The sequence below is a fragment of the Macaca thibetana genome, chromosome 11 (genome assembly GCF_024542745.1).
Source record: "Macaca thibetana thibetana isolate TM-01 chromosome 11, ASM2454274v1, whole genome shotgun sequence".
In the NCBI taxonomy this organism is placed as follows: Eukaryota; Metazoa; Chordata; class Mammalia; order Primates; family Cercopithecidae; genus Macaca; species Macaca thibetana.
In genome coordinates, this window is record NC_065588.1 from 54,983,601 (window position 1) to 54,997,170 (window position 13,570).

Here is a 13,570-nt window from a genome sequence, read left to right on the forward strand (position 1 = left end):
GTTCATCTGGGAGGACTGGCTTATGCGGGTCCGGATTCCGATTCTTTGGGGCTTCTAAGGCAAGGAGGGTAGATTGGGATGGGGAAGGGGAATGGAGGAAGGGTTTCACCCAAGAGGGAGGATTTCGGACCAGATCCTCCTAAATAATTATGTAGGCCACCTGGTCCGGGTGTCCGAGTGGCCTAGGATCCATCACCGTTGCTTTAACCTGTAAGATAATTGGGAGGTTAAATGTTCCGTCCCGGGGCCACCCAACATGGAGGGTAGGCCACTTGGACGAGCAGAATTTTCGCCATCGTCCCTTACGGACTTCTATGGAGAGGTTGTGGGCTCGAGCCCGAACGTCAGGGAAGTGAGTCAGGGTCAGAGACAAAGGAGTCGTCAACATCTGTCTTATTTCGTCCATGTATAACAAGGACAAAACAAAAGTAACAAAAACAAAGACCAGACAAGTAAGGAGAAGCCGCGCGGCCAGAGAGTAGCGCCACAAGATCATAAAATATTCAGACGGCAGGGGCGACCTGCCTACAGATTTGAGGAGGCTGACCGAGTCATTAGCCTTCTCCCAGACTACCGCCAGGGCGTCCCCCAGGGCGAAAGTGGGAAGGTGCCAGACACGTCTGTCCCCCTTCCCCACTTAATTCAGAAGGAGTACTCCCCAGAGTTCAGAGTTAGCCGGCAAGACAGACAGAACAAAATGAAAGTACCTGGTGGGTCCGTTCAGTCAGCAGTCCGTGGCCCGGGCCAGATGGGTCTCCGCCGGATGGGTCGGGGGTCCTCGGACGACCCCAATTCCCGGCCAATGCACCAAATGTTGGAACCGAACTGTTGATTCCCTCCTGGGCAGGGGTCTCCGCGAAGGATCACCGACACGAGATTCACAGCAGAGAGTTATTTATTACTAGCGCGCTAGGGTCCCAAGCTCTAAGTTGGCCCTGGGACCCCAACTGCTTGTTACAGGCTGTTTATATAGGCAAATACAAGTTCAAACACAGCTTAGGGCGTGAAATTCAAACAAAGCTTTAGGCGCGTGGTAATTGGGTCTAGCTATGGCCTGAGCAAGGTGTCTTGTTCTAATTGGTTAGAGCAGGACCTTATGAGGTTTTTTTCTTGGAGTTGCTGATTTCGGGAACTTCGAGGCAGGGTGGGACCCCCGAAATTGGCAGGGTGGGACCCCATGAGGTTGTTTCCCGGAATTGTCAGGGTGGGACCCTATCAGGGTGGGACCCTATCGAGGCAGGGTGGGACCCTATCCAGAGCCACCTGGTGTTAATTTTTTTCTATATGAGGCCTAGTTTCTAAGTTTTATGAGGCCCAGTTTCATATTCTCAACAAATAATTTTTGTGTGGGTAAATGATTGCAAGCATAAGTGGCTCAACAGAGTTACATAAATAAACAAATGAAAGAAACTTCTCCTCTGTTACATAAACTCTAAACTTCAACGTTTTCTACAATTACACACAACATGGAAAAATATATTTACATGTCTTGGAATCTTAGAAGTCTCATTCCTAAAAACTAAGCCTGAGAAACAGTCAAGAATGTAATGATCAACAGTGTGCATATGAAAGTCTAACCACTTAGGTTTAGATCCCAATACTTCCACCTATCAGCTGCGTGACCTTAGGTAAGTTACTTTATCTCCCTGTGTCTTAGTTTTGTCAGCTGTTTAAAATTTTATTAATAAATCAGTGATATCAGCAAGTTGGGATAGGAGGTCACCCTCTTGTATCCCCCCAGGGCAACATGAATTCTGCATCCATCTACAAACAAAAGTCTCTTTGTGGAAGGTTTGGGATTCATGTAGGGGGTTGCAAAACTTCCCTTTGGAGCCGAAGATCTAAGAGGATTGGTTTGAGAATACAGATCTGCACCCAGGTGGCAGGCCCTCCAGTTATGCTCCCAATTTTGGACCCAGAAACAACCCCATTTTCCAAAGAGTTTGGCTACAGCCCCATTTGGCCTTGAGGTGACTACCAAAACTATCTGCTAAGGGATCTAGGAGGAATCACACACGCTAGTTCCTTGACAGAGAGGCCTGTCTGCTTGCTGACATCTGTCTTGCAGTGGACCTGAAAGTTACCCTGTAAATAGGCTACAGCCCCCTCAGCTATGGTCCCAGCTTTGTACTGCTTGTGCATAGACCAAGAAGGAGATTTGCCTACCTGATGCACCAGGACAGGCTTGTTGGCCTCTGTCCTATAGTAGATCCCGAAGGGACCCTCTCTTGGCCTCAGCCGCCCTGCCACATCCCCAGAGTTAATTTTCTTATGCAGGGACTACTATCCTGGCCAGGCTTGCCAGCCTGTCCCAGAGCAGTTCCTGGAGAGGCCTTGAATCTCAGCTCTGGCCCCTCTGAGCTGAGGTCTGAGAGTAACTCTGTCCTTATGCTGAGAGTCTCACACATTGGTGTCACTGAGTCAGGCTTGCCAACATTGATCCCATAGCAGATTCTGAAATAACTCAGAAGCTTGATTGTAGCCCCTCCTGGCTGTGTTCTGGAAACAGCTCTTCCAAGCACAGGTCCCACTGGGAGACAAGCCCATCTGAATCCCTGTGACAGATTCGCCAATTTCTTTCCCACAGTGGATCCTCAAATGATCCTGGATTTCATTTCTGGCCCTTTCTGTCTTCAGGGTAAGAGTAGTTTCGCTTGCCTGGAGAACCAGAAGGAGGCACACCCTGCAGGGCCCCTGCATAGTGATACCCTGAACTTGGTCCTGCTGTAGATCTTGAAATAAGCCTGTAAATTGACTCCAGTCCTTCTCAACTGCAGTCTAAGAACAGGCCTGCTCACCCAGAAAATCACTGGGAGACATGCCAATTCATGACCCTGGAGACAGGCCTAAAGATTTGGTCTTGGTGGGGGACCCTGAAATAACCTTGTACCTCAGTTCAGACCATCTTAGCTATGGAACCCATCCAGTCATCCAGTGAGATCTCTCCTTTTTGAAGGGAAGCCACACCCTTCAGTACATATGGTAACAGACCTGGCATCTGCAAACCCTAAAGTTGACCTTTATCTCAGTGCTAGCCACACAGACCAGGTACTGAAGACAATCCAGTCTACTCAGGGACCATAGAGGCCCATGCCCCCTAGAATCCCTGGTAGCAGGGTTTCCAATTGTGGCCTCCACTGAAGACTCAGCATCAGTCATGAGACCTGATCCAATCCCACTCAATGACAATCCCAGAGGTAATCTCATCAGCCTGGAGACCTAACAGAAGAAGATTTTAACTTGCTCAAACCAGTCTGTAATGATTGAAAAGGGGGCTTGCCCCTTCAAATGCACAGATACTAATGGAAGGCTTTGCAGATAATAAAGAATTGGGAAAGCATAACACCACCAAGGGAAACTAATACAGTTTCAATAATCAGCTCCAAAGAAATAGAGACATAAAATTTACCTGAAAAAGAATTCAAAATAATAATTTTAAAGAAGCTCAATGAGAAGCAAGAAAATACAGATGGAAAAATAACACATGAGCAAAATAAGTTTAATAAAGGAACAGAAAGCATAAAAAATTATCAAACAGAAATCCTGGACAATGCAATGACAGGACTAAAAGATTCAATAGAAAATTTAAACAGCAGGCTTGATCATGCAGAAAAAATAATTAGTGAACTTGAAGACAATTCAGTTGAAATTAGACAATTAAAGAAACAAAAAGAAAAAAATTGAAAAAGAGTAAAGAAAACACAAGGGACCTACAGGACATCATCAAACATACAAATATATAAATTATGGAGGTACCAGAAGGGGAAGAGAAAGAGAAAGGAACAGAAAGATTATTTAAATAATTAGTATTTGAAAGCTTTCCAAATATTGGGAGGGATATAGACATACAGATTCAGGAAGTTCAAAGGATCTCAAGTAAGATCAAGAGAAAAAAAGAATACTCCAAGATATAACCTAATTGTCAAAGTCAAAATCAAAAAGAGAATCTTGAAAGCTACAAGAGAGAAGAAACTCATCGCATATAAAGAATCTCCCGTAAGGCCATAAATCGATATCTCAACAGGAATCTTGCAAGTCAGGAAGGAGATGGATGACTTATTCAAAAAGCTATCTTTCAGAAAGGAAGGAGAGATAAAGACATTGCAGGAACAAACAGAAGCTGAGAGAGTTCATTACCACAAGATCGGCCTTACAAGAAATGCTAAAGAGAGTTCTTTGAGTTGAAATGAAAGGATAATAAAAAACAATATGAAAACATGAAAGTATAAATCTCACTGGTAAAAGTAAATATATGGTTAAATTCACAACACCCTCATACTGTAAAGGTAAATCCCTCTTAACTCTAGTATAAAAGTTAAAAGACAAATGTTTTAAAAACAACTATAGCTATAAAAAATTGGTTAACAGATGCAAAACATAAATAAATGTAGAGTATGATATCAATAGCATAAAATCTGAAGCGAGGGAGAAGTATAGAATCTCGGTATGTGATTGAAGTTAAGGTACTATTAGCTTAAATAAGAATATTATAACAGTAAGATTTCTAATATAAATCTCATGGTAACCATAAAGGAGAAACCTCTAGTGCATAGAAAAAGACAAGTGAATCAAAGCATACTACTACAAAACTGCAACAAATCACAAAGAAAGAGAGCAACATAGGGAAAAAAGAACAAAGAACTACAAAACATTTGGAGAAAAAATAACGATTCTAGTAGTAAGTTCTTATATTTCAACAATTACATTAAATGAATTAAAATCTCCAGTCAAAAACACAAAACAGCTGAATGGATTAAAAAAATACGAAACAAGATCCAATGATATGCAGCCTATAAGAAATTTAGCCTTAAGAACACACATAGATTGAGAGTGAAGGGACAGAAATAGATATTGCAGACAAATGGTAACCAAAAGAGCAGGGATGAATATACTTATATCAGACAAAATAGACTTTAAGAAAAAAATGGTTAAAAAAAAAAGACAAAGAAGGTCATCATTTAATGATAAAGAAGTAAATTTATCAAGAGAATATAAAAATTTTAAATATATACATACAATCAACAGTGGAATGCCTAAATATATAAAGCAAATATAAATAGATCCAAAGGGTAGGATAGGGTACAATATAACAATAGTAGAGTACTTTAATATTCCACTTTAAGAAATTGATTGGTTATTCAGACAGAAAATCAATAGGGCAAGAGTTGATTTGAATAAGATTTTAGACCAAATGGATCTAACAGGCATATATAGAATATTCCCACTCAATAGAAATGGAATATACATTCTTCTCAAAAACACATAGAATATTCTCCATGATAAATAATCTCTTTGGCCACAAAACAAATCTTAACAAATTTAAGAAGATTGAAATAATATCAAGTATTTTTTTCTGACCATAATGGAATAAAACTATAAATCAATAGCATGAGAAATTTTGGAAAGTTTACAAATATATGAAAATTAAACTATATGTTCCTGAATAAGCAATGGGTTAAAGAAGAAATTAAAAGAGAAATTAAAAATATCCTAAGACAAATGAAAATGAAAACATAACATGCAAAAACTTATGGAATGCAGCAAAAGTAGTTTTAAGAGAGAAGGCTATAGCAATAAATGTTTACATCAAAAAATCAAAAAGAAAGATCTCAAATAAACAATTTATTACACCTCAAGGAACTAGAAAAGAAAGAACAAACTAAGCCCAAAGTTAGTTGAAGGAAGTAAAATATGAATAATAAAGATCAGAGCAGAGATATTTAGTAAATAATATATATAATAAAGATATAAACAAATAATAAAGATACTAATAAATGAAAGACGCTAGACAGACAATAGAAAATATCACCAAACTATGAATTGGTTTTTTGAAAAGATAAACAAAATCAACAAATCTTTAGCCAGACTAAGAAAAAAAGAGAAGTCTCAAATATATAAAATCAGAATTAAAAGAGGAGCCATTACAACTGATACCACCAGAATACAATGGATCATAAGAGACTAGTATGAGCAATTATGCGCTTATAAATTGGATAACCTAGAATAAATTGGTTAATTCCTAGAAACATACAACCTCCCAAGACTGAATCAAGGAGAAACAGAAAATCTGAACAGATGAATGATAAGAAAAGTGCATCAATAATTTAAAATCTTGCATCAAAGAAAAGCCCAGGACCTGATGTCTTTACTGTTGAATTCTGACATTTAAAGAAGAACTAATACCAATCCTTCTCAAGCTCTTCCAAAAAATTAAAGAGAGAACATGTCCGTCATTTTATGAAGCCAGCATTACCTTAATACCAATGCCACACAAGGACATGACAACAAAAGAAAATTATAGGCCAATATCTGTGATGAACATAGATGTAAATATCCTCAACAAAATACTAGCAAATCAAATTCAACAGCACATTCAAAGGATCATTCACTATTATCAAGTGGGATTTATCCCTGGGATGCAAGGATGGTTCAATATATGCAGATAAATAAATGTGATATTCCATATTAATGGAATGAAGGACAGAAAACATATGATTACCTCATTACATACACAAAAATCATTTGACAAAATTCAACATTCTTTCATGATAAAAACCCTTAACAAATTAGGAATGGAATAAATGTACCTCAATACAATAAAGGCTGTATATTATGATAAGCCCATAGCTAACATTATGCTCAAAAATGAAATAATTTAACCTTTTCCTTTAAGATCTGGAATAGACAAGGATGCCCACTCTCACTACATCTATTCAACATAGTATTGGAAGGCCTTACCAGAGAAATTAGGCAAAAGAAAGAAATTAAAGGCATCCAAATAGAAAAAACAAAGATACAAAATTGTCTTTGTTTGCTGACAAGATGATCTTACATGTAGAAAATCCTAAAGATGCCACCAAAAAAAAAAAAATAATAATAATAATGGTTAGAACTAATAGACAAATGCAGAAAAGTTTCAGGATACAAAATCAACAAACAAAGTAAATAATGTTTCTTTGCACTAACAACAAGCTATCTGAAGAAGAAATTAAGAAATCAAGAAATCAATCCCATTCACAACAGCATAAAAAACCCAAAATAAAATGCTTAGGATTAAATTTAACCAAGAAGGTGGAAGATCTGTATGCTAAAAAGTATATAACATTGATGAATGAAATTGTAGATGACATGAATAAATGGAAAAGTTTTGTGTTCATGGATTAAGAGAGTTAATATTGTTAAATGTCTATACTAACTCAAAGCATCTAAAGATTTAATCCAGTTCCTATTGAAATTCCAATGTGATTTTTCATGGAAATAAAAAAATTGTGACAACATGGGTGAACCTGGAGGATATGCCAAGTGAAATAAACCAGGCACAGAAACACAAATATTGAATGATCTCACTTACAGTATTAATTAGTATTAGTTAAACTAATAAAAGTGGGGAGTAGAATGGTGGTTACCAGGCAGGGTGGGAGGTGTGGATGGGGAGAGGAAGATGTTGATCAAAGGGTTCAAAATTTCACTTAGACAGGAGGAATAAGCTTTAGTGATCTTTTGCACAGAATGATAGCTATAATAAATAATAATGCGTTCTATATTCCAAAGTTGCTGAAATAGTAGATCTTAAATGTTTTCACAACAAAAAATAGGTATGGGAGGTTATAGATTTGTTACTTAACTTGATTTATACATTCCACCATGTAAACATATGTAAAAACATCACATTTTACATCATCAATACATAATACATAAAATTGTTATTTTTCAGTTAAAATACATTTTAAAAACTGAAAATAAAAAAATTAATAATAGTGCCTAGTTTATAGAGTTGTTGTGAGAATTAAATGAGATGGATTGTGGAAGGAACTTAAAAATGATGCTGGGTACACAGCAAGTGCTCAATAAATGATAACTTTATAATAAATTCCTTTTTTGTTACCTAACTGAATATTATGGCATAACAAAAGCCGGTGCTAATGAGAAACTAATATCTTTTACAGACAGACATGTTCATGTCTGAATTTTAAAATCAATCAAACAAAAATCCCAGAGCTACAACCTCAAAGTTATATTTCCAAGAAGTGAAATGTCTACAGGTGTGGCAGACGAAAATTTATTCTGAGATTGGCAGAAAAGTTAAGTAAACCTGGCTGTCCTAGTTAACATGCTGATGGTTTCTTACTGACAAAATGTGGTAATGCAGCAAATGTGAGTGGTTTTATTGCTTTTTAGAGTAAATTAGTTTGAAGTCTATTTCAAAGTTTGAATTAGAAGCTTGCAGAACTTTGCAGAGTTCTTGAATAATTTGGGGATTTTAAAGATTATGGTCAAAACTGTTGTTCTAGATGAGAATAATCTTTCAATCAAGTGTCTTTGTTTAACTTTGGGCTTTTGGTAGCATGTGTGTGCATATGCATGTGCATTTGGTCATAATTATTTCTGGGTAAGATTGTCTGGCTTACAGTGCTCTTAATGGCACTATATTGATTGCAGGGGCAGTTACTGAAGGGCAAGCATTGCCTTTAAGATATTGAAGTCAGAAAGAAAGAAGCCTTGAGATGACTGATTTAATCCGCTGAGTCTGTTGATAGCCTTACATTCCTGGTGATAGAGATTGAGGTAGCAGGAAGCATTGGAATAGCACATCTTCCCTGCAGATGTATTTATTTGGCATGGGCTGAAGATAAAAGGATCCTCTTAAGAATTATGGTTGGTTAGCCCAGGATTTGAACTAATAGTCTTGGCACTAAGTAATCCTTAGAAGTAAAAGGATAGACGAATCTTTGTCTAAAATCAAAATGGAGCTTTCCACATTAATGAAACCTAATTTTTAAAAATCAGTTAAAAATTTTGTCTACAAATTTATATTATAAAACCCAAAGTTATTGGGTTTTGGATGAGTTATTGCTTCTGGATGAGTTATTAGAAAACATATCCAATGTATTGTCAATTAAGAGTTAAAATTTGAAGCTATTTTATTTTAAATTAATACAGCCAATTATTAAACTCAAAGCTTTGTCTTCATTTTGCATTGTAGCATGTGGGTTAGAGAACAAACAACCACAGGTTGTTTAAGCTGTAGGTACTTTTTATTTTCAGAGTAAAAGAAAATAGTTTTTAAAATAAGATATATACATACATACGCATTATATAAATAAAATGCTTACTGACTATGTATGAAAAGATGGAGCACTTATTTAATAAGACTGAAAATGCACAATGGGTGATGTAAAATGCATATAAAATTAAACCAAACAGGTACATTAATCACTGCCACGAGGACAAATGGATTCAAGCAGCCAACATTTATTTAAATGACCTACGGTAGGATGGAGGAGAATAGCAGAAGATAAAAAGCACTAGAAAAATTTTATAGGTTTTTCACTCACCAAATACCTCAGGGGTTAATGGAGAAACAATAGGAAATGACCAGACTTATTCGGCCTTTTCTTTTTTGACAGAGATGGAGAAAAGGGGATAGTGGGTGGCCATCTTCTTAATGACCTAATTGTAAACCCATTTGTTTTAGATGGCTAATCTGTTTTTATTGTGTCAGTATAGATGACTTGGATAATTGCTGGCCCTGTGGCTCTGAAGCGATCAGATGGCACATTATAAATTGGAAAGTAGCCAGGTCTTGCCCAATATAGAACTGGTTAAAACCTTTGATGACATAAGTGTCTAATAAATAAAATATACCTCATCAGTTAAAGCTTAGCTTGATAATTACACTGGAGAGCAGGTTGTTTCATGTTTGAAATCCTATAAGCTCTTAGATACTCAGAGTTAACTCCAACTCAAGAATATATTCCACTAGGTGTGGGTAAAGTCTAGCTAGTCCTTCACATTCAAAGAATCACCATTTCAAGTGACTTAACAAAGTAGACTGTAGCCTGTCTCTTATCTGAGAATTATCAGAAAAATGTGGCTTTGATAAATTAAGTGTAAATGAGTCATAAATGCATCATAAATTGTGGGATAGTTTTCTCTTAGAAGACACACAGATTCCAAAATTAAAAATGAAAAAAGAAATTTGGCAATTGTTCCTGTCTTGAGGTTTCTAAAATAGTTTTATGAGTCTGTGTGTAGCTCTCCATATCTCTCCTTTAATAGGACCTGCATAAACTAACTGTTATGACGTTCTACTAGGACTGTAAAATGACAGATACCCTATTTAAATCGTTATTAAAGAAGAAAACAATGAATTATCAGTTTTTGTCTTTCTTAAATAGCATATAAAATCCCCACAAGTTAATTCCCTCCTCCTCTGTAAACTCTTTACATTGTTCCTGAATGGGATTGTTAAAGGGAGAAAAAAATCACTCTAAAAGTGAAATATGAATTATATTAGTATGGATGGTGCCTCTCACAACCAAATGCATGTTTACTTGGTTCTTTTATATTTAGGTTGACTTCTCAAATCCTAATATTTATTGTCTATTGAGAAAGAATTCCTGAACAGGTAGGGATTTCCTGGGGAAAGAGACAGCAAGCTTGGTGGTCAATAGTTCTTGACTCTTCTTCTGATAGGCATGTAACCTCAGCAATCTATAGTGTCTTTAGGGGCTTCACTCCATGTAGTTATCTTCAAAACCCCTCTGACTCACTGTTTGACATTATAGGGCTCTCACACAGTTGCTTTACCAGCACATATAGAGGTCTGGGTGAAGTTAGAAGCGGCAGAATGTATACTTCCGAAGTGCATTATTCACCTTGTGTCTCATTTGTCCCATGCACATTCCATACCTAGGATTGCTTGTCTCATCAGGACCTCAAAAATGAGATGCATGAATCCGTAACAGATTCCTGCTGTGTCATGCCAGTTGGTCCTCAGGGCTACATGACCATCATACATGCCTCACACCACTGTTAGAAACTGTGAGTGCCATTTTGCTAAAGCCTTAATCTCACCTCCACTACCGGACTCTCAGTAGATTAATCCCCCTTTTTTTTATTTACAGCTTTTTCAGCTGTGATCCTTCAAAGCATTCCTTTGCATCTTCTCACTTTCTCCTTTCTTCCCCTCGTCTACTTTTTCTTCCCCATATCCTCATATTGTTTACTCCATCACTGTTATCTTCCATGTTTTTAGTGTTTCTGTCTGTTTTTAGGAGCTTTTTTAAAGCTCCAATAAGAGGAGCTTTGTGAATATTACTTACACAGGAGGCTTTTGGAGAAAGGGACCAAGTATATCTTCTTGCTAACTTCTAAGGGTTCTGTGACCTATCACTTATAAGAGGGGGCCAAATGGGCACATATAGCTCTAGTATTGGGCTCCCTTAGTCTCAGAAGACCTCATCAACTCAACCAAGCCTAACTACAAAACTATATATTCTTTACTTAAGTAAAGTATTTCAGAAGCAAAAAAAAAAAAAGGGGGGGGGGGAATCATGTTACCATGGAAACATAGAGATCTTCTCCCCCGTTCAATAGTGACAGAATGAAGAATAATAATGCCACGTCAACAAGAATGGGATTTTCATTGGCAGGAAAATAAGTAGCAACAGAAGTTATACTAAGGGAGGACACATTTTGACAGGTCAAGGACATTCCAAGGGAGAATCACAGAAACATATGAGGACTGGTGAGAGGCGTGAGATCTTCTACCTGACTGCAACTTCTATTGCAGGGGCAATGACTGATGTTTGTAACCTGTTTATGGTGCATCTTCTCAGTAAGGCAAGGCCCTGAGTGAAAAGCTCTTAAGCCCTATTTACTTGGTGGTTTCATGTTTAGGTTGACTTCCTGAGTCCTGGCATTTACTGTCTTTCAGTGGAGAATTCCTGAACAGATAAGGACTGTCTAGAGGAAGAGAGCAAGATTGGTGGCCAGTGGTTCTTGACTCCTCTTCTGAAGTTTTCTACATCCCATAAGCCAATAGTTCTCTTAAATTCTATTCCTACCAGCTTTTCCTGTCTAGCCTCATGCAATTTCCTCCTACCTGGTCCCCTCGGCTCGAGTCTCTCCATTATGTCACCAGTTGGTGTTCTTTAATTAGTTGGTCACATTTATCTATAGATATTGGAATCCTCAGGCAACTTGGCCTCATTCTACATTTTCTATTAATACTTTGGTATATAGTGTTTCAGTATTCGAACAGTCTGCTCTGGAAAATGAGAAATTTTTAACTTTGCATATATGTACACAATGTGAAACACTGAGAAACTTGAAAATAAGAAGTGTATTTATCATTTTTTCAGCATTATATTGACATCTTTACTATTCATCCTTTGCAAGTGCATTGCATTTTTTATTGACAATATACAGAAAACTTCTCTTTTTATTAAGTTAATGAGTTAGAGCTATGGAAAATGGATTGTCCCACTCCTCCTTAACTTGCATGAACCAGGAGAATCAAACATTCTTAACACTAGGCACTTAAGTGAGGAAAAGAGGACTTTTGCTTGGGTGTGATGGGCAAAGGAGAAGAATATGATACCACCCTGCCTACTAGTGGTTATCTCCTCCCTGCTAGCTGAACAAACTGAATGCCTTCAAGGTTAAGGCATTTCCTTTTGGGAAGGACACAGTTGGCCATGGAAAAGAGCTAATGACTCTTCTTGATAATGATTTGAATGTGACAGGTATGGTTCTTTGGTTACTTGTTTGAAGGGGGGAACTAAATTGAGCCTCACAGCATTTACTGCACAAATAAGACGTATACTGCAGCAATTATACTCCTTGTCAGGGGCTTTGCTCTTTTTTTTTTCCCAACCCTACTTCTCACTAAACTACTGCCCTCACTATTGCACCAGAACCTGGAGTTTAAATCTCATTGGCTTACTTTTTATTTAATCAACTATTCTGTCTGCTTATTGTGATCAACTTTATAAATATTTAGTGTCACTCCGTGTAGAAGAATGAGCTCAGGCAGCCATGTGGCTTGTTTTGGTCAGTGAATTGTGAGCAGCAGGGATGTGTGTCAGTTCCAGGCAGAAGCTTCATGAGACAGCATGTGGCTTGTCATATTTTGTCTTCCCTGATTCTTCAATCATGGGAGCCCATGTCAAGGTAGAGCCTTCATCAGGCCAAATTCCTGAATGACTATCATGAGCGTGGCCCTTTTGTCAAATACAATGTACATACAGCATGGACAAAAACAGCAACAAAAAAAATTTTGTTGTTTTTAAGCCTCTGAGATTTAGGAATTGTTACTCTAGGATAACTTAGCCAAATCTGTTTGATACAATTATGGAGCAAAGATTAGAAATCATAAAAGCCAAAATATTTGTATTTTAATCCCAGTGATAAGTATAGCATTAGGTCTAATTAATATACTCAGAACAATACATTTGAAAGATAAAAACATATTCAATATAATATTTACTTCTTCTAATGTAACATATTCATATACCAGATTCTTTAGGAGATTCCCGTAAACAATAAGTATGCTTCTGCTCTTCTTTCCTTTTTTGAGGTGAGATAATTGTAAAAAAAATGCTTTAGGAAAACTCAGAAACATTCCTTTACCAGGTGCTTAAGAAATGAGTCCATATCATATTGTATTGCTGTATTCCCAATGCAGTTCCTGACATGTAATAGAAAATTAATAAATGTACATTCAGTTAATGAATCATTATAGCAAAGATACAACTCTTTACCCATAGCAGGTGCTAAATAAATA